This window comes from Phacochoerus africanus, chromosome 11 (genome assembly GCF_016906955.1).
Source record: "Phacochoerus africanus isolate WHEZ1 chromosome 11, ROS_Pafr_v1, whole genome shotgun sequence".
In the NCBI taxonomy this organism is placed as follows: Eukaryota; Metazoa; Chordata; class Mammalia; order Artiodactyla; family Suidae; genus Phacochoerus; species Phacochoerus africanus.
The window spans coordinates 20371204-20393979 of NC_062554.1; the positions used below are offsets into that span (position 1 = coordinate 20371204).

The following is a 22776-nucleotide window of genomic DNA, read 5'->3' on the forward strand; positions in this document are numbered from 1 at the left end:
GCCTGATGTTCGCTGCAATGGGTTAACAGCAATGCTTGCTTGCTTGCTTGCTTGCTTGCTTTCTGTCTGTCTTTTTAGGTCTGCATCTATGGTATATGGAAGTTCCCAGGCTAGGGGCCAGTGATGTTTTCCAAAAGGAGGGATTACAGATCTTTTTCTTGTTTCTGCTACTTGGTGTCTGAATTTTGGTAATGAGCTCATATTAATTTTATTACCTTATTTTTGTGTGTGTGTGTGTCTTTTTTTGCTATTTCTTTGGGCCGCTTCCGCGGCATACGGAGGTTCCCAGGCTAGGGGTCCAATTGGAGCTGTAGCCGCTGGCCTATGCCAGAGCCACAGCAACGCGGGATCCGAGCCGCGTCTGCAACCTACACCACAGCTCACGGCAACGCTGGATCCTTAACCCACTGAGCAAGGGCAGGGACTGAACCCACAACCTCATGGTTCCTAGTCGGATTCGTTAACCACTGCGCCACAATGGGAACTCCCTAATTTTTTTTAAGTTACCTGGGAGACAATAAAAGGACACTCCAGTAGAAGCCACAAGAGGGGCAGAAAGGCCAGCAGGAGGCAGACCAAGGAGCACGGAGAGATCTGCCAGGACACCCGGAGAGTGAGGACAAGGCCCTGCCCCCAGGACTCCTCTGCAACCTGTTCTTCGCAGACACCAGGACAAAAGCCGGGGCTGGAGGTTACGGCTCACAAAGGCTCTGCTGCCCTGTAGCTCTCCACTCCCCACACAGAGGGCCCAGAAACGTATCCCCCTTCTTCTCCTTGGCAAAAGTTTGTATCTTGTTCCTACTTAGGTTTCAGTCAATTCTTTGCTGAAGCCACTTGGCTTCTTGTTTTCCTTGGGAACCAGACTCTTTTTAAGTCGAAGCCATAAAAAGGATGAAATCCATTACCTGATACTTTTCTATTCAGCTATTCAAACCATGTCACAGATGGAGGCCCTGCGTGCCACCGGCTCATTGTGGCCCCGGCGTCTAAGCGGAGCACTCTGAAGAAGGCACGTGGGAAAGGGCGTGCTGAAAGGGTGTTTTTCCGTTCGTGTTTTCCACCTCCGTTTTTTTCCCTATTCTGTTTCCAATCTCCAGCTATCGTCTTGGGATGAATGGCTGGAGGCCCGGCTTGCTCCTCCTCGGCCGCTGCGCTGGGGGAAGGTGGCCACGTCGGCCCAGGTGAAGGGACTCGGATTCCAAGCATGGCTCCGCCACTGACGAGCCACAGGATCTTAGCGAAATCGCGTTACCTCTCCGTGCCTCAGTTTCTTCATCCGCAGAATAAGTTTGTGGGGTGTTTTTAAAGGCCCTGCCCAAATCAGGTTTTGGTTCACTGAGGATCAACAGTGACACCTTGTGGAACCCCTGGTTTTGGTTTTCGGTTTTTCTAGCCCACTTGGTTGAGGTCTTCACCTGCAGAGCTGTCCCATCCCCCACTCCCTGGTCCCCTCTCCGCCCCCCCACCCCAACACACACATACACACACACAGACACGCCTGTGCTTCTCTGGCGACGTTTGAGGCTTGACGTCAAAGTGAGAGTTTCACCCCCAGAAGTCTCGTGGGACTGGCCCTGTAGCTCTGGAGGGCTGGGAACAGCTCACGGGGCGGGGTGAGTGAGATTTAATGGTTCTCCAAGGCTCCTCGTAATTTGTGAAATAACTAAATTCCAAATTGCTCTATGCCTTTGTTTTCCCATGTATACAATACAGTTGCCACACAAACTGCCTTCAAAGGCATAGCTTTTTCGTTTACTTATTCCGTCATCCGTCATTTAATGGGCATCTTCCTCGTGCCAAGTTCTGAGCACCTTCCAGCCCTGGTGATACAAACTTGAGAAGGTACAGCCCCTGCTTTTGGCCGAGGCCACGACCCACAGGACTCCCTTCCATTACCACACAGCACCATAAGCCTCAGGGCAGACAAAGTGTGCACAGAATGGCCTGGGGACCTAGGACAGAGCCCTAACTGGCCCCAGAAAAAATGTCCGACAGAGGACAGGACAAAAATCTGGATCTTACAGATAGGTAGAAATTTGCCAGAAGAGGGAGTCAGGAAGAAGGGAGAGGGCAAATACGGCCAGGCTCTATCTGAAAATCGAAAGCCAAACTTTCTGGACCCAACCACTTCCACTTCCACACAGCACCCTCTTTTTCGGTTTCCCTATTTTGGCCAAATTTTCCAAAAGACTGAACTTCATGCTCTGGCCTCACACCCCCATTGCCTAGTCCACATTCACCCGACCCTGACTCAGCACCACCCCTCCACGACTCACGAATGTCACCAGGATGCCACCACCAAATGACCCTTTCTATCCCTGTTTGTTGTCATCATCTTTCTGCCCTCCCAGCTGCACGTGCCACAGTGAGGCACCGTTTCCTGCCTGAGGCCCTCTCAGTGTCCGGCTTCTGTGAGACCCACGCTCCTGGCTCCAAGTTCACAGTCTGTCTCCCACCAGACGGAGAGCCCCTCCCCCACCATGAAGGCAGATGCATCTTTACTTTCTTCAAACTGGCATATTTAGTGATTAGTACGGTTCCTTGTGGGTACTCAAAAAGTTTTTGTGGGTGCAATGAAATATAAGTAAACAAATTCTTTCAAATGACAGGATAAACTTGCGGTTTTGATTTTTTTTTTTTTTTTTTTTTTTTTTTTTGCTATTTCTTGGGCCACTCCCGTGGCACATGGAGGTTCCCAGGCTAGGGGTTGAATTGGAGCTGTAGCCACCGGCCTAACCCAGAGCCACAGCAACGCTGGATCCGAGCCATGTCTGCAACCTACACCACAGCTCACGGCAATGCAGGATCCTTAACCCACTGAGCAAGGCCAGGGATCGAACCCACAACCTCATGGTTCCTAGTCAGATTCGTTAACCACTGTGCCACGACGGGAACTCCTTTTTTTTTTTTTTTTTAAATCCCTTAGCCAGTCCAGCTCAAGCTTAGCCAGCTGAGTCTCACAGGGTGTCCTATGCTCTATGTTCCAGGATGTGATCTAATTTGGAATTGTTTCTTGATGCAAAGTATCACCTTTTTCTAGGATTTGGAACCCCCAACACACACACATACAGAGTCTACTCTCCTCCCGGGGAAATTTCCCCATGAAATCACACTGACAATCTTGATCAGGACATTTCATCCTCCTTCATTATTCCAGGTTCACAAAAAAATGTCTTCATCTGTGGCCCTTAAGGCAGCGGATACTCTTTCAGGAAATGTTGGAGCTGCAGCAGCCCGCATTCCAGCTTGGTGGGTACTCACCTTCTGAGTGCGTTTTACCGGCTCACACAATTCCCGCGTGAGCAGGAGCTAGAAGCAGGGTGGTCCAGGATGTGGCAAGTGAGAGCCACTCCTGGCCTGGCCCCTCAGCATCCTGGCAAAAGGAAGCTTTGAGCAGCACATGCAGGGTAGAAAAACAAGGTCAATCCTCCTTGAGGGGCACGTGAAGCTGAAACCCATCTCAACTTGAGGCCTCCGAGCAACTCCCAGCAGCTGAGGAGCCAAGAGACAGATCATCTTCATCTTTTGCTTTGAGGCAAGAGGCTTCGGGCAGCAAGAAGGTTAGTGACCGGGGATGGAAAGTTATGCAAATAAACCTCCCATCCTTCATACAGGAAGCTTTAGGAATGTTTCTGACTAGGCCCAAGCTGTAGCGGCCAAGGGACACTCAGACATCCGTGGGTGAGACTGAGCACCTTAAATCGTTTCTGAGACTGAGGCCCAGCGCCACCTCTGAGAAACTGGACAACCCTTGGACAAAGTACTCAGCCTCTCTAAGTCTTTATTTCCTCTTCTCTAAAATGGGCAAGATAATGTCCCCACACACTCTGAGGAATAAATCAGACAATACCTGTTGAGTGCAGAACACAATATCGAGGACATAAGAGCAGCTCGGTATAAATACCTCCCTATGCCCTGAGACCTGAGCAGAGGAAAATGCCCTCGGGATACAGATATTATCCCTAGAGAATTTTCTTCTTGATTTGCTCAGCCAAACATATAGATGCATAACCCAACAGTCTCGACGGGGAGAGATCCCCAGCCTTGGGTTATGGTTTGTGGTTCCCAAGGCTGTCTACCTGGTCCCTTGCTGTGTTTGTTTACCTTCACAGAACAGGCACACAAAATGTTTGCTGCCTTATACTGAACTAAGAGCCGTGCTGTCCAATATGATAGACGCCAGCCACAGGTGACTAATAAGCCCTTGAAATGTGGCTAATCTGGGTTAATTGCACTATAAATGTAAAATACACACCAGACCATGAAGATTTAATATAACAAATGTAAAATATTTTTTAATAACTTTTTGGAGTTCCCTTGTGGCTCAGCAGAAATGAACCCAACTAGTGTCCACGAGGATGAGAGTTAGATCCCTGGCCCCGCGCAGTGGGTTAATGATCCAGTGTTGCTGTGGTTTGGCCACAGACACAGCTCAAATCCCATATTGCTGAGGTTATGGCATAGGCCAGCAGCTCTAGCTCCAATGTGACCCACTGGGAAGCCTGGGAACTTCCATATGCCTCACCTGCAGCCCTAAAAAAAAGCAAAAAACAAAAACAAAACCCACCTTTTTATGTTGATTACATTAAATAATATATTACATGTACTGGGTTAAGTTTTTTTGGGGGGGGTGCATACCTACGACATATGGAAGTTCCTGGGCCAGGGATCAAACCCAAGTGGATCAAACCCAGGGATCTATGCCACAGCCGCAACAATGCCAGATCCTTAACCCACTGTGCCACAGTGGGAACTCCTTAAAATATGCTATTAACCTCACCTGTCTCCTTCCACTTTTTAAATGTGATGACTAAACCTTTTAAAATTGCATGTGTAGCTTACATATTGTATTTCTACGAAACAGGACTGAACTAGACTATAGAGCACTGACCAGCTAAAAGATCCATGACTGTAGTAGCTCCGCCTTCTCTCTCTGGGTCCTCTCTCTTGTAAAAAGATGTACAAGCCCGAAGAGGCACTTTCCATTTCTAGCAATCTATGCTTTTACAAACTTTAGACTACAGTTTCTTAAGTATGAAAACTTACCAAGTTTCTATTATGGGCCAAACAGTTTTACAATGATGTCTAACAAGCATACTAACTGTAAGAGGGCCAAATGATTCTCCTCCTTTTATAAAAGAAAAAGAGAAAAGCTGCACAAGTTCAGAGCATTGGATAAGGTCCACTGGCTGGTAAGTGGCAGATCTAAGGTCGAATCTTTGCCCCTCTTCTCTTGTCCTTTCCAAGAATTTTCAACAGAAAATGTGATTCAAGAGGATAGGAGTGCTTTGGCTCAGTTGTCCCCTGAGATGTATTTCCTTGTTTGGAAGAATCATATATCCTCAGAATCATTATAAAAACATGTGTGGAGCCTGGCGGGGTTGGGTAGATCATTGACACCTGGGAGTAGAGTGTTGGGAGGCTTCTGGCGAGAGAGGATCAAGAGTGATTGGAGGTTAATTGTTGACCAGCTTCAGAAGATACAGCCGGGAGGGGAGCAGGGCATGAAAGTTGACCAGCCCTGATTTAGATGCAGGAATGCGTTAGGGAGGTGCGGGAAGGGCAGGGGGAGCCCTCGGCACCTGAGACAGCTCCCACGGGCAAAATTCCTCTCTCAGAGACCCGACAGGCAAAGGGAATGTGGTCAGAAGGGGAGAAAAGGGCCTCTGGCCTCTGAAGGCACTTATTTTGCCAGCTCCCACAGTCATTCCCAGGGCCCGCTGGAGGGAGGAAAAAAAAAAAAAAAAAAAGAGGCAAGGTCATGTTTGACTTCTCAACCCCCCAAAGTCGACTAAATTTTGGAGAGCTGGGACCAGGCGGGAGGGGCAGGAAAAACAAAGATGCAGAAGAAAGATATGGTCCTTGCCTTGGAGCCAAACTGGAAAATTCAAAGACTGGGCCCGAAGGCTCTTGGACTTGGGTTCAAGTATTGCCTCCACCTAGCCAGGCAATCCCAGGCAATTTACTCCCTGAGTCTCAGTTTACTCAACTGGCAAAGAAAAGGAATACAATCGACCTCCAAGTATCGTTAGCATAATTACACGGTAATGAGAAAGCTCCCCACTCCCAGTTGAATCCGTGTCGCACTGAAGAGTGGGAAAGACAACAGCGTTGTTTAGAAACTGGTCCAGGGGCTCCCACGGCCTCTAGGGGATGGTTCAAGCTCCGCTCCTTTTGTGAACGGGCCCCACCTCAACGCACAGCTTCCGTCTCCCCCTCGCCTCCCCACCCCCACCCCACCCTCAGCAGCTTCTGATCTGTGACCCCTTCAGAACCCACATCCTGGGTGCGGAGGCTCTTGGTGGTCCCCTCTTCGGCGTTTCTTGGCCTTTAGGTCACCCGGGGAGCCGACCCCCTCAAAAGTCCTCCCTGGTCCCAACCCACCGAGCTACCCGGGTCCTTTCCCAGGGTTAAACCTCAGCCCAGTGGGGCCATGCCTGATTGCCGTGGTCATCATTTGACAGAGAGCATGTTGCATGTCTCTTCACTTCTCTTCAAGCACAAAACCAATTTTGCTGGCTGGCTGCCCAGGTCCTGTTATGTAGACCAAGATTACATTTCTCTTGGACTTGGTTTGCAGAGCCCCTGGATGCCAGACTGAAAAATGATTTACATGTTCTCTTGGCAGGGAACTACCCAAGTGGGAACTGCCTTGAAAAATAACTGTTGGAAGCTTGTGTGTGTGTGTGTGTGTGTGTGTGTGTGTGTGTGTGTGTGCTGCGTGCACACATGCATACACACGCCTCGCTTGGTCTGGTCAGGTTAATAAGTTCTTCTCATTGGTTGATAAGCTTCAGAAATAGAAAACCGAGAGCTAGGAAAAGGGCTTTCCACTATGACCACCTCACAGGTAATGGGGTTGCCATGATGAAGTTGTAAATTGAGTCTGGTCTGCTGGTTAAAAGGGAAGCACAATCAGGCAAGTCACTCTTATCATCAGAAAGGAGGCAGGTAAGTAACAAGGACCTACTGTACAGCACAAGGAAAACGACTCAATCGTCTATAATAACCTGCAGGGGAAAGGAATTTGAAAAAGAATGCAGATATATGTATGTATATACACACACGTATAACTGAATCCCTTTGCTGTACCCCTGAAACAAACACGACATTGTAAATCAACTACAAAATTAAAAACAAAAACAAAAACAACCTCCCCAAACACAAAAACACTGAAAGAAAGAAAAGAAGGAAGAAAGGGAGGGAGGGAAGGGAAGAAGCATCCTCCCAACTCTTCTTGGGAGTATCGAGAATACTACAACCACAACCACGTGCCATGGACTGAGCACTTACTATGCACAGGGGCGCATTCAGTGTTTATAGCAAACACTCAAATTAGGCTTTTCCTTTGTGCTTGAGAGAATTCAGACTCACAGAGGTGCTGAGTTTTGTAAGCCTCCCAGAGAGTCAGCCTACTCATAGTAGGTACGAGTGCCTCAAGTGCTACCCAAGTATGTCTGGCTCTAGCTATGACCTGACACTGTCTCCCCAACCTGTGGCAGACATGCCTTCCAGGATGTGTTCATAGCAAATATACTACCTCGGAGGGCTATTTGACCTTCAAGTGGAAATTGGAAGACTTTGGGTTTTGTCTGGTGTCAGGTTCAAACTGGAAACAGGTGACTGACTGAGGCTCAGAGCTTTGCCTCATCCCCTCCCCTATTGAAAAAATATATATATATTATGTATTGAATCCACTGTGTTAGCTGTCCTATATTCATTTCTCTATTTAAACCTCACAACATGTGTGTGACATACAGTCCTATTAAAGGATGTTGGGGACCAATAACGGGACCCACATAAAAGAATTTAAATAAAGGGGGACCCATCCTTATAAAGAATGTCATGTGTCTAAGAGAACTTAAGACCAAGAAGTGTGAGACCAGGCGAGATGAGAAGCAAAAGCTGGGCAGCCAGAGCCCAGACAATGGGCTACCCCTCCAAGGACGGTGCTCTCGGCCCTGCACCTCCGTGTTAGGGGGACTCCCCCCACCCACTTGCCATTGCCAAGCACAGGGGCCTCCACTAGAATTACTCTCCAGCCTCTGATTGATGAATTTGGGAAAAGGCCCAGGAATTCATGGGTCAGCCCTTTTCCCCCCTTTCTTCTTTGGAGGTCCTCAGAAAGCCCCCAAACTCCCTTTCTCCACCTACATGGGGCGGCCTCTGATGGTTTGGGGTTTTTTTTCCGGCATATGGAGTTCCCAGGCCAGGGATCAGATCCAAGCCACAGCTGTGACCTAAGCTGCGGCAACGCTGGATCCTTAACCCACTCTGCCGGGCCAGGGATGGAACCTGCGTCCCAGGGATCCCAAGATGCCACCGATCCCGTTGTGCCCCAGCAGGGACTCTGACCTCTGCCTGTTCAAAGTCTGTCTCATTGTGGGGTTCAGCTTTGCCACATGGAGCCATGACTGTCTACAAAAGGCCACTGTGTTGCCCTTCCTCTGCCATAACCTCAACCATCCCTTAACTGGCTCTGAAGTGGGGCAAAGAAAGGGGAGGCCACTTCCTGGGCCTCCTCAAATTCCAGCATGCCGTCAAATAGGGCTCCCAGTCATGGCCCCATCCCCCCTCCCAGAGCAAGAGTTATCAGAGCCTCCGGGTTCTATGTCCAAATTCTTCTGAGTCACTTATAAATAACAGTGTTACTTATAAATTACAGCATATCCATTTTATTTAATGATCTAGGCGGCCAGAGAATGGACACATATTTGACATGGAGTAAATGGACCCCACTTGGGCCAATGCAGCCTGGGGCCAGTCAGCTCGGCCAGAGCCCTGGACTCACAAGCTACCAACAGGGAGGAGGGCTATTGGAGGACAAGAACCAGGGCTGAGCAGGCACCTCGGGGTTTCTGTGGCCATCTCCTTTTCACCAGCAGGAGGTTGCATCTTAGGAGAAGATGGTCTCACAGGTAACATCAGAGCTGAGACTCACCCGTTCACTGACCCTCATGGCCACACTCTTAACCAAACACTGAGTGATGAGCACCCAAAACTTGGCCCTGAGCTGGGTACTCTCCAGTGGGCATTAAACAGACTACCTGGCGTCATGTAAATTATTTCCATGGTAACACTGAGAGTAAAGCAGTGCTAAGATTTGACCTGCCCTTTAAAGGCCTCCCTTTTTCCTTTCTCCTTCTGGACCACCCTAGAAATGTGGGGCTGGCTGCACAGGCGGATAGAAGGCATACCGTCCTCAGCGCCAGAAGGTCTCCAACTTACAGGCTGTGAGTCCTGAATCCCTTCCCTTTCAGCTCTTTGATCACCATTCCGTTTTTTTCATCTATTTAACGATTATATATATTAGTACATAATACACACGCTTATTATATATTAACAAATAAGACATACATGTTTGACATACATCCCACATGTACTAATACATGTACTAATAGGACAGCATATGTTTGATATGGGACACCTACCACAGGCCACGCACAGTGCTATGCAATTAAAAAGACAACAAATCCTACCAGATGCTTAGTTCCTTAAGTAAGAAATGCAAACTAAGACTAACTAGGCCAAGATAATATCTTTCTATCCGCTGATTGCCAAACAGCCAAATGTTCTGCAACACGTACAGGGGAAGCCAAGGGGAGCCGGGTTTTCTGATACACTGTGTGGGAGTATAAAAGGATACAAGCCCCTGGAAGACAATTTGCCAAAATTTGTTCAAATACAAAGTCCTATGCTCTTTGTCCCAGCAATTTGTTCCTAAGAAATTATCCTTTGGGTGTTCTCCCACTCATAAAAAAGTAACATAGTCTACAATTGTTATCACTGCAGCATTGTTTGTAATAGCAAAGGATTAAAAATAACTGAAGCGGCCACCAGTATAGGCCTGGCTCTGCCACAGAGTGAAATATTGGGCATAAGTGACAAAAGAATGAGGACGCTTTCTAAGTTCTAGAGTGGAAAATTGCCAAGATAATGCTGGTAAGTGGAAACAGCAAGGTGCAGGAGGGGGTGTGGAGTATATTGATGTCATGCTAATGACAGCATAGTTATACAAATAATATCAGTTACATACCAACATAAGAAAATGATATAATAACATTAGGAAGAGTAATACTAATAATTAGTATAGTGTGTATGTATATGTGGGTAAAATCTTGTATAGGCCTTTTTTTTTTCTCTGGTCTCTTTGTCTTTTCTAGGGCCGCTCGCATGGCATATAGAGGTTCCCAGGCTAGGGGTTTAATCAGAGCTGTAGCCACTGGCCTACACCACAGCCACAGCAACGCAGGATCCAAGCCACTTCTGCAACCTACACCACAACTCACGGCAACGCTGGATCCTTAACCCACTGAGCGAGGCCAGGGATCGAGCCTGCAACCTCATGGTACCTAGTCAGATTTGTTAACCACTGCGCCATGACAGAAACTCCTAGGCTTTTTTTTTTTTTTTTTTTTAATTTCTGGAAACAGGGATGGAAATAAAACGTTTCACTGAGTATCTTTTGAGAGTTTTGTGACCCACATGAATAGATAACCTAGTGAAAAACTGAAAAGGATACCCATCCTTTAAAAACAACAGCAGTGCCCTGAATCCTGAGGAGGAGACAGTCAGGGCCATCCAGGAGCAGGGAACAGGGGACCTGACCCAGTCTGCAGAGGAAGTAAGTCATCAAATGAAACTTGAAGGATAAATAGGCAGAGGGGCCAGTGGACGATCAAGGGCCATCCTGGAAAAGAGACGCCGCCGTGTACAAAACGCCTGGGGAGGGAAAGAGCCACAGGCAAGGAGGAGAAACGTCTTCAGCGACTGGAATGCAGAGTCAAGGGAGTGAGGAGACTGGGGAGCGGGAGCTGGTGCACAGTGAGGGGCCGTGTTCTGCAGGCTGGGGGTGAAAACTTGGACTTGATCTGAAAGGCAGTGGGAAGCCATCGAAAGGGTTTCAGCAGGCAAGTGATGGGATCAAGGTTATGTTTTGAAGAGATTGCTCTGGAGTCTATGAGGAGAAATGACCGGAGGAAGCCGAGTGGATGTTGACAACTCATATATCTGACAAACCGCCTTGGAGAACTATTTGGTGCTTTTTTTATAAAGTTAAACATACATCTACCCTCTGACCCGGCAATTCCATTCTTAGGTATTTATCTGAGTTAAATGAAAACATATGTTCACCAAAGTATTTGTACGAGGATTTTTCTGGCAGCCATATTTAGAAAAGCAAAAAGTATGTCCCTCAAACGCCACAAATTTCTATCACAAGATGAACTCTCAAGCAAATTGTGCTGCGTTTACACAGAGGAATACTACTTGGCAATACAAAGGAAAGAACCATGACACGCAACATGGATGGTTCTTAAAGCCATGAAAAAACGCAGTCACAGAAATGCACAAACCGTATGATTCCACCGACCTGAAAGGAAATCCATGCACAGAAATTATCTGCAGTGAGAAAAATTAGAAAGTAGTTGCTAGGGGTGGAGAGAGAGGGAAATTGGAAAGAAAAATGAGAGAATGTCCTGGAGCACTGGAAATGTTTTACATCTTTTTGTACCTGGCAGTTACACAGTGTGTAAAACTGTCAAAACGCTTCCAAGTGAACAACTGAGACTTATGCTTTTATCAAATGTTAGGTATACGTCAGTTTAAAAAAAGGAAAAAGGAGTGGACGTTGAGAGAGGGAGGAGGTATTTACAAGCACTCAGGAGAAAGGTCATCCTTGCCCAGTAGCCTATCACGGGACTCAAATAAAATGATGTGTAGCTGAGGGCGAACCACAAAGCTCCATGCACACCATGAAGCTCTATATAAACTATGAAGCCCTGTGCAAAAGTGAGGATTTAGTCTAATTTAATCCATGCCGAATTCTGGAGGTGAAGGTGGACCATCTGGATTGACCGAGGTAATCCTGCTTATTTTTATTCGAGGATTTGGGGATGATTAATCATGACTTTCTCCTTGGCTTGTCACCTTTTGACCGGAAATGGATCCCAGTGACGACTGAGATTCATCAGAATGCTTGATTTGGGGGCAAAAATAAAGGTGAGGGAAGAGCTGCTTTTGCCAAGTGTCGTTTTCTACTGATAACTGTGTTTTCCCAAACAAACAAATAAATGCATTCAGTGTTGGGATTGAGTCTTGATTTTTTTTTTTTTTGGAATAATTAAGGTTTGAAGGATAGAGAAAGAAGGAAGCAGACGCCATAACAATGAGAGACACAGCCACCTGGCATTTGAAAGGGCTTGATGAGAGCTGAGAGTGTGTGAGAAACACACGTGGGCTGCTTGAAGCATCTGCCTTAGAGCGCAGACAGGTCTGGAGAAACAGCTGTGCGGAAATCAGTCAAATGCCATCTGAATAGCAGGTCACTCACCATTTAACTGAATTCAACTTTTTTTATGTGTGCCTTTTTTTCCCCCCACTGTTAATAAATCCCTAATTCTTTGTTTTCATTTAATTTTTTTTTTTCAAAACCACTCTGCATGAGCAGACACAGCTGGGCCCTCTCTATTCATGCCCGTGGAGGCTAAACACCCCAGGGCTGCACTTGGGCCCTTTGTCCACGAAGAAGAGACATCCTTGCATGAGGCAGGGCCTTAGATTCCACAACCTCTGGAAAGACTGAAGATCCCTTTCTGAGCAGCGGTGGATGTTGGTCATATTTTTATTATCAAGGGTCCGTCATCCAACCTCTGTCTACTTCTAAGGATTGATCTTGGTTATGGTTCCTCTTGGTGTGGGGTAGGAACCCATCTTCCACATCCAAAGTAGGCAGGATCTCACATACCTACAATCACACACACACACACACACACACACACACACCCTGGCCCTGGAAAAATCTGAGGATGAGCCACTGACTTAGGCTTAGCTCACCTGCTGCTCTTCCCTTTGAACTGGGAGTCTCAGGGAAGCAACCCAGGAGCATGGCTGTGGCTGGTGCTTATCCATGGAGAGAACTAGAAGTTCCTTGTGCAAAAGGAGCATTAGTGCCATGCTGACCAAACTACTCCTGCCAGGACCCACGTCTGTGACCCCCTCGACCTCGCCCTCTGACTCTCCCCTTCTGGATGGGAAAACTGATGCCTAGGGTGTGAAATGATGTGTCCATGTTCACACAACCAATTATCAACCAAGCTGCAACTCACACTTAGACCCTTTTACCCTTACCCCCAGTGCTTTCTCCAGAGCACGAGAATCGCCCCTAACTGCCACTCTTTCTAAGCCTAATTCTCTCCACCCTCCCATATCCTCCCCCCAATACCTTCCCTTCCCTAGAAGTGACCTAGAGTCTGTTTTCCTTGCTGACCCTCAAGAGAGTAACACAATCATAAATACAGGGGTATCATTTCATATCTTGCTTGACAAAGATGCTGTCAAGCAGTGTATCTCAGATATGCAGACCCAAAGTTTTAGTCTGGGACCCTGGGAAAGGTACCTGAATGCGGGGGAGTGGGGCTGGTGTAAGAGGAGTGAAAAAGAGAAAGGCAGAAGGAAAAAGCCTATGCAGTTCCCATCTACTCTGTGCCAGCACTGAGGAGCCAGCGATGGCTCACATAGGCGGAGGCTCTATGGACCCCAGGAGCTGAGCGAGCTAAGCACCTGCCCTCTTGCTAACAACACCGGCAGGGAGGTGTTTCTGCATCAGAAGGGGCAAGAGTGAGGTCAGATGAGACTGAGAAGTTTGCCCGTGGTCACACAGCACATGCGCGGCAGAACTAGTGTCAGATCTCATTCCTCATCCATCTGCCCAGCCCGCTGTAATAAACGTGTTGAAAGCTGATGGGAAAGCCCTCTGCCTTTTTTGAGATCAGGATCTCAGAGTGTAGCCATGATTTGGAATGAGCATAATGAGGCGCCGAGCTCACTGGATCATGGATTTATTTATGTAAGAAACTCAGGGTAGGAAAAACTTCCAGGAGCCCACGAAGAGCCAAGGGGGGGAGGCGTCGAAGCCTGTTTTGATTTAAGTGGAATGGATCCAACTTGAGGGGAAATTCGAGAGCGTGTTTGCTGGTGTCACACTCTATGTTTTCAAATTACTTTCGTATGTCTCATTTCATCTCTTTTCCCCACTCCTGGATGAGAAAACTGAGGGCTGGGACTTGAAAGGACGCGTCCACGTGCACACAAGAGAGTATCATCGGAGCCGAAACTCAAACCCAGATCTTTTCACTGTACCCCACGGCCCCGCTCCCAGCCCAAGAATTATCATGGCACCAGGTGAGCTGAACAAGGTGACCTGGATTGAAGCATCCTGATGGCTTGATTGAGCCTCCTGGGATTATTCAGGTGAATGTGAGTCCTACAGCTCTTTCCAAATCTGTCCAGTCTCTCTCTGCCTTTGCTTCTTTCTTCCTTGGTTCCCCTGTGTCCCGCCTCTCCTCCCCCGCCCTCCCGCCTCCTCCCTTCTCTGTTCACCTCCTTCTCCTCTTGCCTCCCTTCCTCTCCTCCTCTCACAAACACGTTTGTTTTTCTTCCACAGGGATGGTATCATGTTGACGGGGTGGTTGAAATGAGTATCTTTAAGTTCCTGGAAGGAGAATATTTTCTTATGGATTTTTTATTGTTTCGATTGTTTTGCCAGGCTAGTGAAAGAGGACACGGAGGTCCCCTTATCTCGGGCCAACCGGAGGATGCCTTCAAGTTTTTGTTTTTTTTTGCAAGCTGGTTCCTTACAAATGCATCCAGAAGGTCACTCTCAGGTCCTCAAGATAGTGGTGGGTAATCCATCACACCCAGGACATCAGCATCACAGAAGAGCTTCTCATGAATGGGAGGATGTGGGGAAGAAGAAAGGGGCGCCTGAGCTGTCCCGAGATTGCAAGCTCAGCAAAGGGGATCTGATGGATTGCTTTCTCCAGAAGTTCTCTGGGATAGTCACAGTGATATCCCAGCTCTGGCGGCTGTTCTGCCCCCCTGGTTTGTGACTCCAAATAAATAAAAATACACTTATACAAAAGGCTCAAACATTTCCTGGGTCATCTGATCACTGCAACTCAGCAAGCAATAAAGACGGTGGCTAATAGCTCCAAGAGCTCCATATGGGACCCCCCAGGCAATCCCTTCAAAATGAACAGAAGAGAATCCAGTCCTGGCTTTGCCCAGGGCAAGCTCTGTGAGCCTGGGCAACTTACTTAACTCCTCTGGGCCTCAGAGTCTCAATTATAAAATAATATAATGGGCTAGTTTATCCTTTCAACAAATACTTAATAAACATCTATTTTATGACAGGCCTTGTGAAAAGTGAAGTTTTTTTAAAGGACAGACACAGTCCCTGGCTTCAGGGTGCCTCAAAGTTTAATGGGGACCAAAATGTATAGTAAAGAAAAATGATTATATTTTTAAGTGTGCTAGTGGCAATATGTGCAAAAAATGCTATGGAAGGAACTAAGATCAAAACAACTCAACCTAGGAGCTCATCATTAGGATTCTTCCACCTCTAAAAGTCTGCCGTGTGCATGGCCTTTTTTTTTTTTTTTTTTTAGGCTGTGGCCACAGCATCTGGAAGTTCCTGGGATCAGCATTCAGATCAAACCTATGCCACAGCAGTGACCTGAGCCATAGCAGTGACAACCCCAAAACATAAATGGATCACAGCCCCTTAGCTTCTCTTTACATTGCAGACCAGACCTATATGTAGGTGCCCTAACAAAGGACAGTGGAGAAAAAGCAACAAGGCTGCTGCCATATTAGCCTCTCTCCTAAAGCACTCAAGAAGGTGTGTCAACTCATATGGAGCCAATAGAGATTATGAACACTCTTTTGGCCAGCAATTCCAGTGATGCTTAATCCTTTTTAAAGCCCTATTTTAGGCCATAGCTCCTCCAATTATAGAATCCTACAATGTTGGACCCAGACAGAAACTTAGAGATCATTTTTGTGAAACCATTATATTCCTCGGGGAAGGAAGGCTGAGGTCATTTGGGATAATAAATGGCTCTGTACATTTTCAAAGACCTACTCCTCTGATCGTCAACTCTACCCTTGAACGAGCTGCCCCCCCACCCCAATTTGCTCCTATCAAAACACTGCAGCCCGGTGGGACAGTGTCGCCCCCAGATGGCTGACATCAGGACGACAGTGAACAGTTGTGTGGGGCACCTGACAAACCAGGGAGTTGGGCACCAGAGCAGTTCTTGTTCTTGAGATGATCACAGGTGTCCAGGGGAGACACACACATGACTAGCAGAACGTAGAATAACACGTGAACTTATGGGTGTCTGAGAGGTGACGTGGGGGGGTAGGGGCACGATGTCTGCTGGGTTGGATCAGTCCAGAGCTGTGGAGGGACAGAGTCTGCCGGCTGAGGGGACCTGCATGTGCCCAAGGCGGAGCAGGCGCAAAACAGCCTGAGGTACACGGGGAGTTGGAATTGGTCAGAACAGACGTGTCTGAGGAAGAGGCAGGAGGTAAGCCTGGAAGAGAGGAGAAGGGCCAGATGCTAGAGGCCTTGGATACCACACGAAGGGCTCGGACCTAAGGAAGAATGTCAGCCTGGGTGATGGATGAATAAGTCTCTTCCTGGGGATGGTGCCAAGAGGCCAGTTATCCATCTGTCCCAGATAGCCTTCTGTGGGATGAGGGTGGAAGTAAAGCTGGGGGGTGAGAGACTTTCTCAGATCCCCATCACGCTCTCTGTAAAAATCAGCCTCTGCCCAACACTGAGAACACAAGAAGAGTCCTGTAAAGCGTTCGTAATAGATGAGGCAATCAGCCCAAAACACATCTCTGAAGTATCAGTGGGATTTACTCACCAGAAAAGTACCATTCTTTTCCACTAAAAGATGGCCACACAGGAGGAGGCCTTCTCACATATATGGAGAAATTGTTTTCCTTTTTTAAAACATCGAGGATTTCCCAGGTGGCCTAGTGGGTTAAGGATATGGTATTGTCACTACTCTGGCATGGGTTCGATCCTTGGCCTGAGAACTTCTGCATGCCCTGGGCAAGGCCAAAAAGATACAGAAAGAAAGAAGAAAAAGTCAAAACACAGGACTTAAAAAAAAAACTGAAGCTAACCTGAGCACAGCTTAATATATTGATGTGTTTCTCTGCAAAGTCTCACATTTTTCATTTATTCTCAAATTGAACCAGTTTAGTCTTAGGTAGTGGCTGGCTCTGAGGAAAAATTAATCAAGGAGGAGAACATCTCCAGAAGTGCTTAAGGGTTGCCATTGCCACGTCACCTCTTCTCAGGATTCTAAGGCAATAAGGGCATTAAGAAGTGCTTGATGGAGCATGATAATGTGAGAAAAAGAATGTATATATGTATGTGTAATCGGGTCACCATGCTCTACAGTAGAAAATTGAAAGAACACTGTAAACCAGATATAATGGAAAAAAAGCATTTTATATATATATACGTGTGTGTGTGTGTGTATATATATGTGTATGTGTGTGTATATATATGTGTGTGTGTATATACATATATGTGTGTGTATATATATTTATATGTGTGTGTGTGTGTATATATGCTTGGAATGGTGTGTTTTCTCCCAAGCAGATGCATAAACAAAAAATCCTGACCGTTGAGACTCTTCTAGGAAGTCAATCTTCGACTCTGAAGGTGTCCTTCCCATATTCACCACTAGGTGTCATAAGAATCCCATTTTAAAGAAAACTTCAAACTTGCTGACCAAAGAAAACCATTTCCCCTAGCGTTCAGATTTTTCAGTTAAAAAATATATATATATTTTTAACAACAGCAAAAAGTGCAAATGTTCAGGACTTATTTCTAGAGTAGATACATGATGAATATAATTCCTCAGATTTCCTGCAAATACGATGATCCCTACAGGATCACAGCAAATAGATTTTTGTTGAAATAGCCACAGTAAACGTACATTGCACAGGAAATTCCATTGCATTTACACTATTTATTTAATAAAAATAATCTCTGCGATTATTTGCATTTATTTCTGAAGGAGGATGTTTTTCCTTCCTCAGAATAAGTTCAGGAAATGGGTGAAGTGTTCAGGAAGTTAGCTATTTGTTGATGTAAATCCAAAAGGAAGGTCTGTTGTTTCAAAAAAAAAAAAAAAAAGCTAGGAAGTGGTTCTCTCTCTTTCACTTATGGAAAATGTTATACAGAATCTCTGATTTAAAAGGAAGAGGACTAGGGAAAATGCGTGTGCTCACGATACCTTTTGCCAGTGGATCTGGTTGGGCAGTCCAGAATTTGATAACAGTAGCCTGCAAAGAAAGCTGTGTAGAGAAATAGCATCTAGATGGGAGATGTGAACGGGATTAAGTTTGTAGGAAATGAAGCTCTTCCTATGGAACTAGCCCATAGGCTGTTCTGAGAAGTGTCTTGATAGGAAACCCTGAGCCCGAAAGACGTGGAGGGAGGGGCCCCTTAACACTCCATAAACAGCTAAACACTGGGCTCTCCTCCCAAGGCCCTCGTCCCTTCCAGCCACCAACCGCTGGTGTCAGGCCGGCCTGGGGGTGGGGGGAGGGGACAGTCTCACTGGGGAAACTCCAGCTCTCCCGGGTGCGATCTGCGGCAGCCCTTGAGTGACAGGGTCGTCATTTATCTAGAACTGGCAACCCAACCCGGGGAGTGGGCTAGATCAGGTGTGCAGAGCAAACAGAAAGTTCCAGGGCTCTGAAAGGCAGGCGCTTTAGAAAGCACAGCTTCGGCTCACTGAACTGTGCGCAGAGGACGCCGTGTGTTGTGGTTTCTCTGAAAATCGCCCCCTCCTTTCCATCTCTCTGCTCCCCCCTTCGCCCAGGCCCTGGTGCTTTGTCGCCCACACCGGTCTGCCTGCCTCCTGCTCGCCTGTCTCCAGCCCACAGCCCCCGCAGCAGCCGGGGCCAGGTCTGTGAAACACCAGCGTGGACGTGCGCCTCCCTCGCCCTCACACTTGGGCCACCTCCCCTGCGCCTCGCGCAGGAGCCGACCTCCCAGGCCTTTCGGAACTTGGCCTCAGCCCACCTTCCCTCCCACTGCGAGAGTCTCAGGCTCCAGTTACACGGCCCGACTCGCCGCCCGCACCTCCCCACAGGCGTCTGGCGGCCAAGTTTATTCACACATGTCTGCCTCTCACTCTGGGCGGGAGGGTGGGGTGTGCGCCTCACTTCCACCGAGCAGTCTCTTTGGGTTCATAGCATCACGACACGAGGGACGCAAGAGAGCGGGGGTTCGGAGGACAGATGCACCTACGCACGCCACCTACGCGGGGCGAGGATCATAAATCAACACGTGCGCCCGAAAACACGTGCAGATGGAGGCGGCCCATCCTTTGACGACACGCTGCCGAGGGCACCTCGGAAATTTTGCTATTTTTGACATTCTGCACAGAGGGTGGTGTTGGCGAGCAGACCAAGTTTGAGAAAAGGCCTGGCCCTTGGGAGGGACCTGCCCTTTCCTTTCTCTTCTTCCTCCCCACACGGTCACCTGTTGAGGCAGACGTGTCCTTTGAGGACCAAATGGGATGACGCTGGTTTGGAAAGTGTTTTCTTTTTCCCACGGCACTCAGCACTCAGAAGCTGTTCTACCCACACTAAACCAACAAGGCCCTAGGACTCAGATTACGAAAAAAGTACATAGCAAACATGATAGGAACCGTAGCGCTGATCCCTTCGCGGGTCTGAGTCCTTTAGCGGGTTTAGGGGCACGTGCTTAGTTGCCATGAACTTCTGGAGCGGAAGGTTGTGCCTGAGGTATCTTGGGGAGACCCTCCCATCCCAGACTGGCACAGGATGGACCCTCATTCAGCTCTTCCACAAATATTTACTAAGCAATAGAGGATTTGTTTTTCCAGGTTTGGAGTTTTAAGCTTGTTAATAACAGATGAATTCCTTCTCCGTTTCGTCATCTGCACTTTTGGACTCGAAGCTGGACCTTGTCTTTGCGGTTTTCTGCAATCACTCCCTCTCTCCCTTCCACAGCCCACTCCAGTGTTCTACATACTGTAGGCGCTCAGCGAATATTTGTTGGGGGAGGGGAGAAGAGAAAAAAGGGGAAAGAGAGACAGCTTAGCAACCCAGTGGGTAAGGTAGGTGATCACCCTCAAACCCATTTTGGAGACTAGAGGATTTTCTGCAGCTACCACCCAAACATCTTTTGGGCAAGAACTGCCTGTGTGATGGCTCTTGTCGTTTACATCTGGTGTCTTTTCCTGGGCTGGCCACACTTGTCCCCACAGCCCCTCAGCTTCCCCACCTAACAAGGTGAGACCTTCCTTCCATCCTTTCTCCCTTCCTTCTTCTCTCCCTTATACTTTCCATAGATATTTCTGAAACTCGTGCCAGGCCCTGAGGGCACACAGTTGGGCACCTTTGGGTGCTCAGAGTCATCTTCAGGTTGCTCAGTCCAGTGGGGCGACAGACATATGAATAGACCATTACAGACGGTACAACGAAGGTGCCCAGAGGTGAAGGCACCGAGGCTTGAACCTACCTACGAAAAGAAGGGAGGGGAGGCGGGAAGTGGCAAGTAGGCGGGTCGGAGATGATTTCCCAGGAAAGGTGACCCAGGATTTCAATGTTGAAGGAAAAACAGACACAGCCTCGTTGAAGAAAGAGGGAAGGGGCATCGCAGGCAAAGGGGAACATGTATGAAACGGCAAAGGGTGTGAAAGGAAAAGGATGGAATTAGGACAGATTTTTCTCTGTGCCTTATCAATCCCATCTCGGCTTTATACCCTACCTTTACCTCAGAGCAAGCAAAATGATGCAATCCTCTGGCATCTTGGAAAACTTAGATAGCCAATCACGTAATCTCTTAGAGAAAGGCATTGATAATGTGGGTGATCCTTGAGATTAAGCACGTTTTCTTGGGTGAAAACCGGATCGGGTGCTTACAGGGAGCCCTGTGGGAGGCTGATGAAAATCAGGCAGTGGCTGTGCATCGTCATAAATTAGACTTTTTAATTCTCTCTCCCTGGGAGCTGGAGAAGTCAGAATCCTTTGCCATGAGAGCAGATAAATCCGTGGGTTCTCTTAGCCTAAGGACGAGACACAGGCAGGGGAAGGCAAGTCTATGGATTTCGGCGGTGGGGGAAGGTTCATTTTGAAAACTTTTGGGACTAAACCTCTGCAAGCCCAACATTTTCAAAACATTTAATGAGATGCTTCCAGCCCTCCACCCCAGCTGCAGGGTGAAGGAAAACTGAGCAGAGGACAACGCCCTTCTCTGAGCGTGGTTTATTTCTGTTCACAGAAACTCTGAAGACAGGAGGCCAAGGCTGACCTCTTCAGTCAAGAGTCTGCTCAACTTTAAAATTATGATTGCATGTGAAAGCTAAAATGGGAACGAGAGAAAATCAGTTCTCAGGACAGAAATGCTAAAAACCCTTGGGCCACATTCCAGTCAAGGTCCCGGCCCTGCATACAGAGCTCCCATCGGGGGTGGGCGGGAGGCCAGCTAAGACCAGTTCAGATCAGTTGAGCGTCAGGGATCCTGGGCTTTATTCTAAAGGTGTCCAGCTTACAGATAAAGCCACTTAGCAGTGTGATTATGCTACATAACCCTTAAATGACAGAAGCTCATGGCCAGGTCTAGTTATTGAGCTGCTTACCAAAACATTCACCCCTCTCCTGGGAGCTATTTGCAGGAAAGAAATCAGAGGGCGTTCCCATCGTGGCTCAGCAGGTTATGAACCAGACTAGCATCCATGAGGATGAGAGTTCGATCCCTGGCCTCACACAGTGGCTTAATGATCTGGTATGGTTGTGGCTGTGGTGTAGGCCGGGAGCTGCAGCTCTGATTCAACCCCTAGCCTGGAACCTTCCATATGCCACAGGTGCAGCCCTAAAAAGCAAGAAAGCAAGGAAGGGAGGGAGGAAGGAAGGAAGGAATCCGAGGAACAGACACGTGTTAGTTTCTAGGGCTACCAAAACTAACGAGAAGGCTTGAGACACAGACATTCATTCTCACACATTTCTGGAAGCTAGACATCCAAAGCCAAGGTTAAGGTTGGGTCTCCCTGGAGGCTCTGGGAAAGACTCTTCCACGCCTCTCTCCTGGCTTCTGGTGGCTGCCAGCAGTCCCTGCCTGCCCCTTAGCTGCACCAGGCCAATCTCTGCCTCTGCCTTCATGTGCCATCCTCCCATGTCTGTGTTCAGACTCCCCCCTCGTTATAAAAACACCAGTCACTGGACTAGGCCCACCTAATACATCTCATAGAAGCTCATCCTAACTTGATTATGTCTGCAAAGACCCTAAGTCCAAAGAAATTCGCACGCACAGGTACAGGAGGATAGGACTTCGACAGGTCTTCAGGCAGACACAACCCACAAATGAGTATAAAACAAAAAAGAAACCCTGAGCTAAGCGCAAGAGAACCACGCAATGAGCCTGGGCAAGTCCCTCACCCTCTTTCCATTCTCAGGGCTAAAGCAGGGCCTGCCTTGCTTCTCTCAGCAGTGCCACAAGCATACAATGAAATCGTGTAAATAAAAATATTTTCTCTACAGAAAGTGTTTCTACAAGCGCAGGGATTACGAGGAATTCATTCCAGATTGTGTTGACTTTTCCTTAACTTCATAACTACTTAATGAGTAGGTAATGAAATGAGAAACACAGCCTCTCATACAGGCGATTTAAATTGCATGCCTCCCTTCAGGTAGGGTTTGGATAAAAGTACAATAGCAATCTGCAGGGAAGGAGAAGAGAATTGCACGTTCTTGTTCCCTGGGCTTTTCACGCATATCACAACAGGGTGGTTTTCAGGTGAAACCAACGGCTGGAAAGCAATTTAGAGGCAGACCAAGAGGACAGCCATACCCTCTGGGTCGTCGGCAGGCATCTCAGAGCAGTCACTCCCCTCCCCTCTGTGTCTGTGTGGTCCGTAATGTTGCTTGCTCTCA

The 22776-nt window shown here is 47.7% G+C and overlaps 1 protein-coding gene across 1 annotated transcript in view; it reads right to left on the reverse strand.

Annotated features, from left to right (window-relative positions):
* Positions 1-22776, reverse strand: part of FZD4 (frizzled class receptor 4) — a 93189-nt gene that overhangs the window by 60668 nt on the left and 9745 nt on the right. The gene's annotated exons all lie outside the window — the stretch shown is intronic.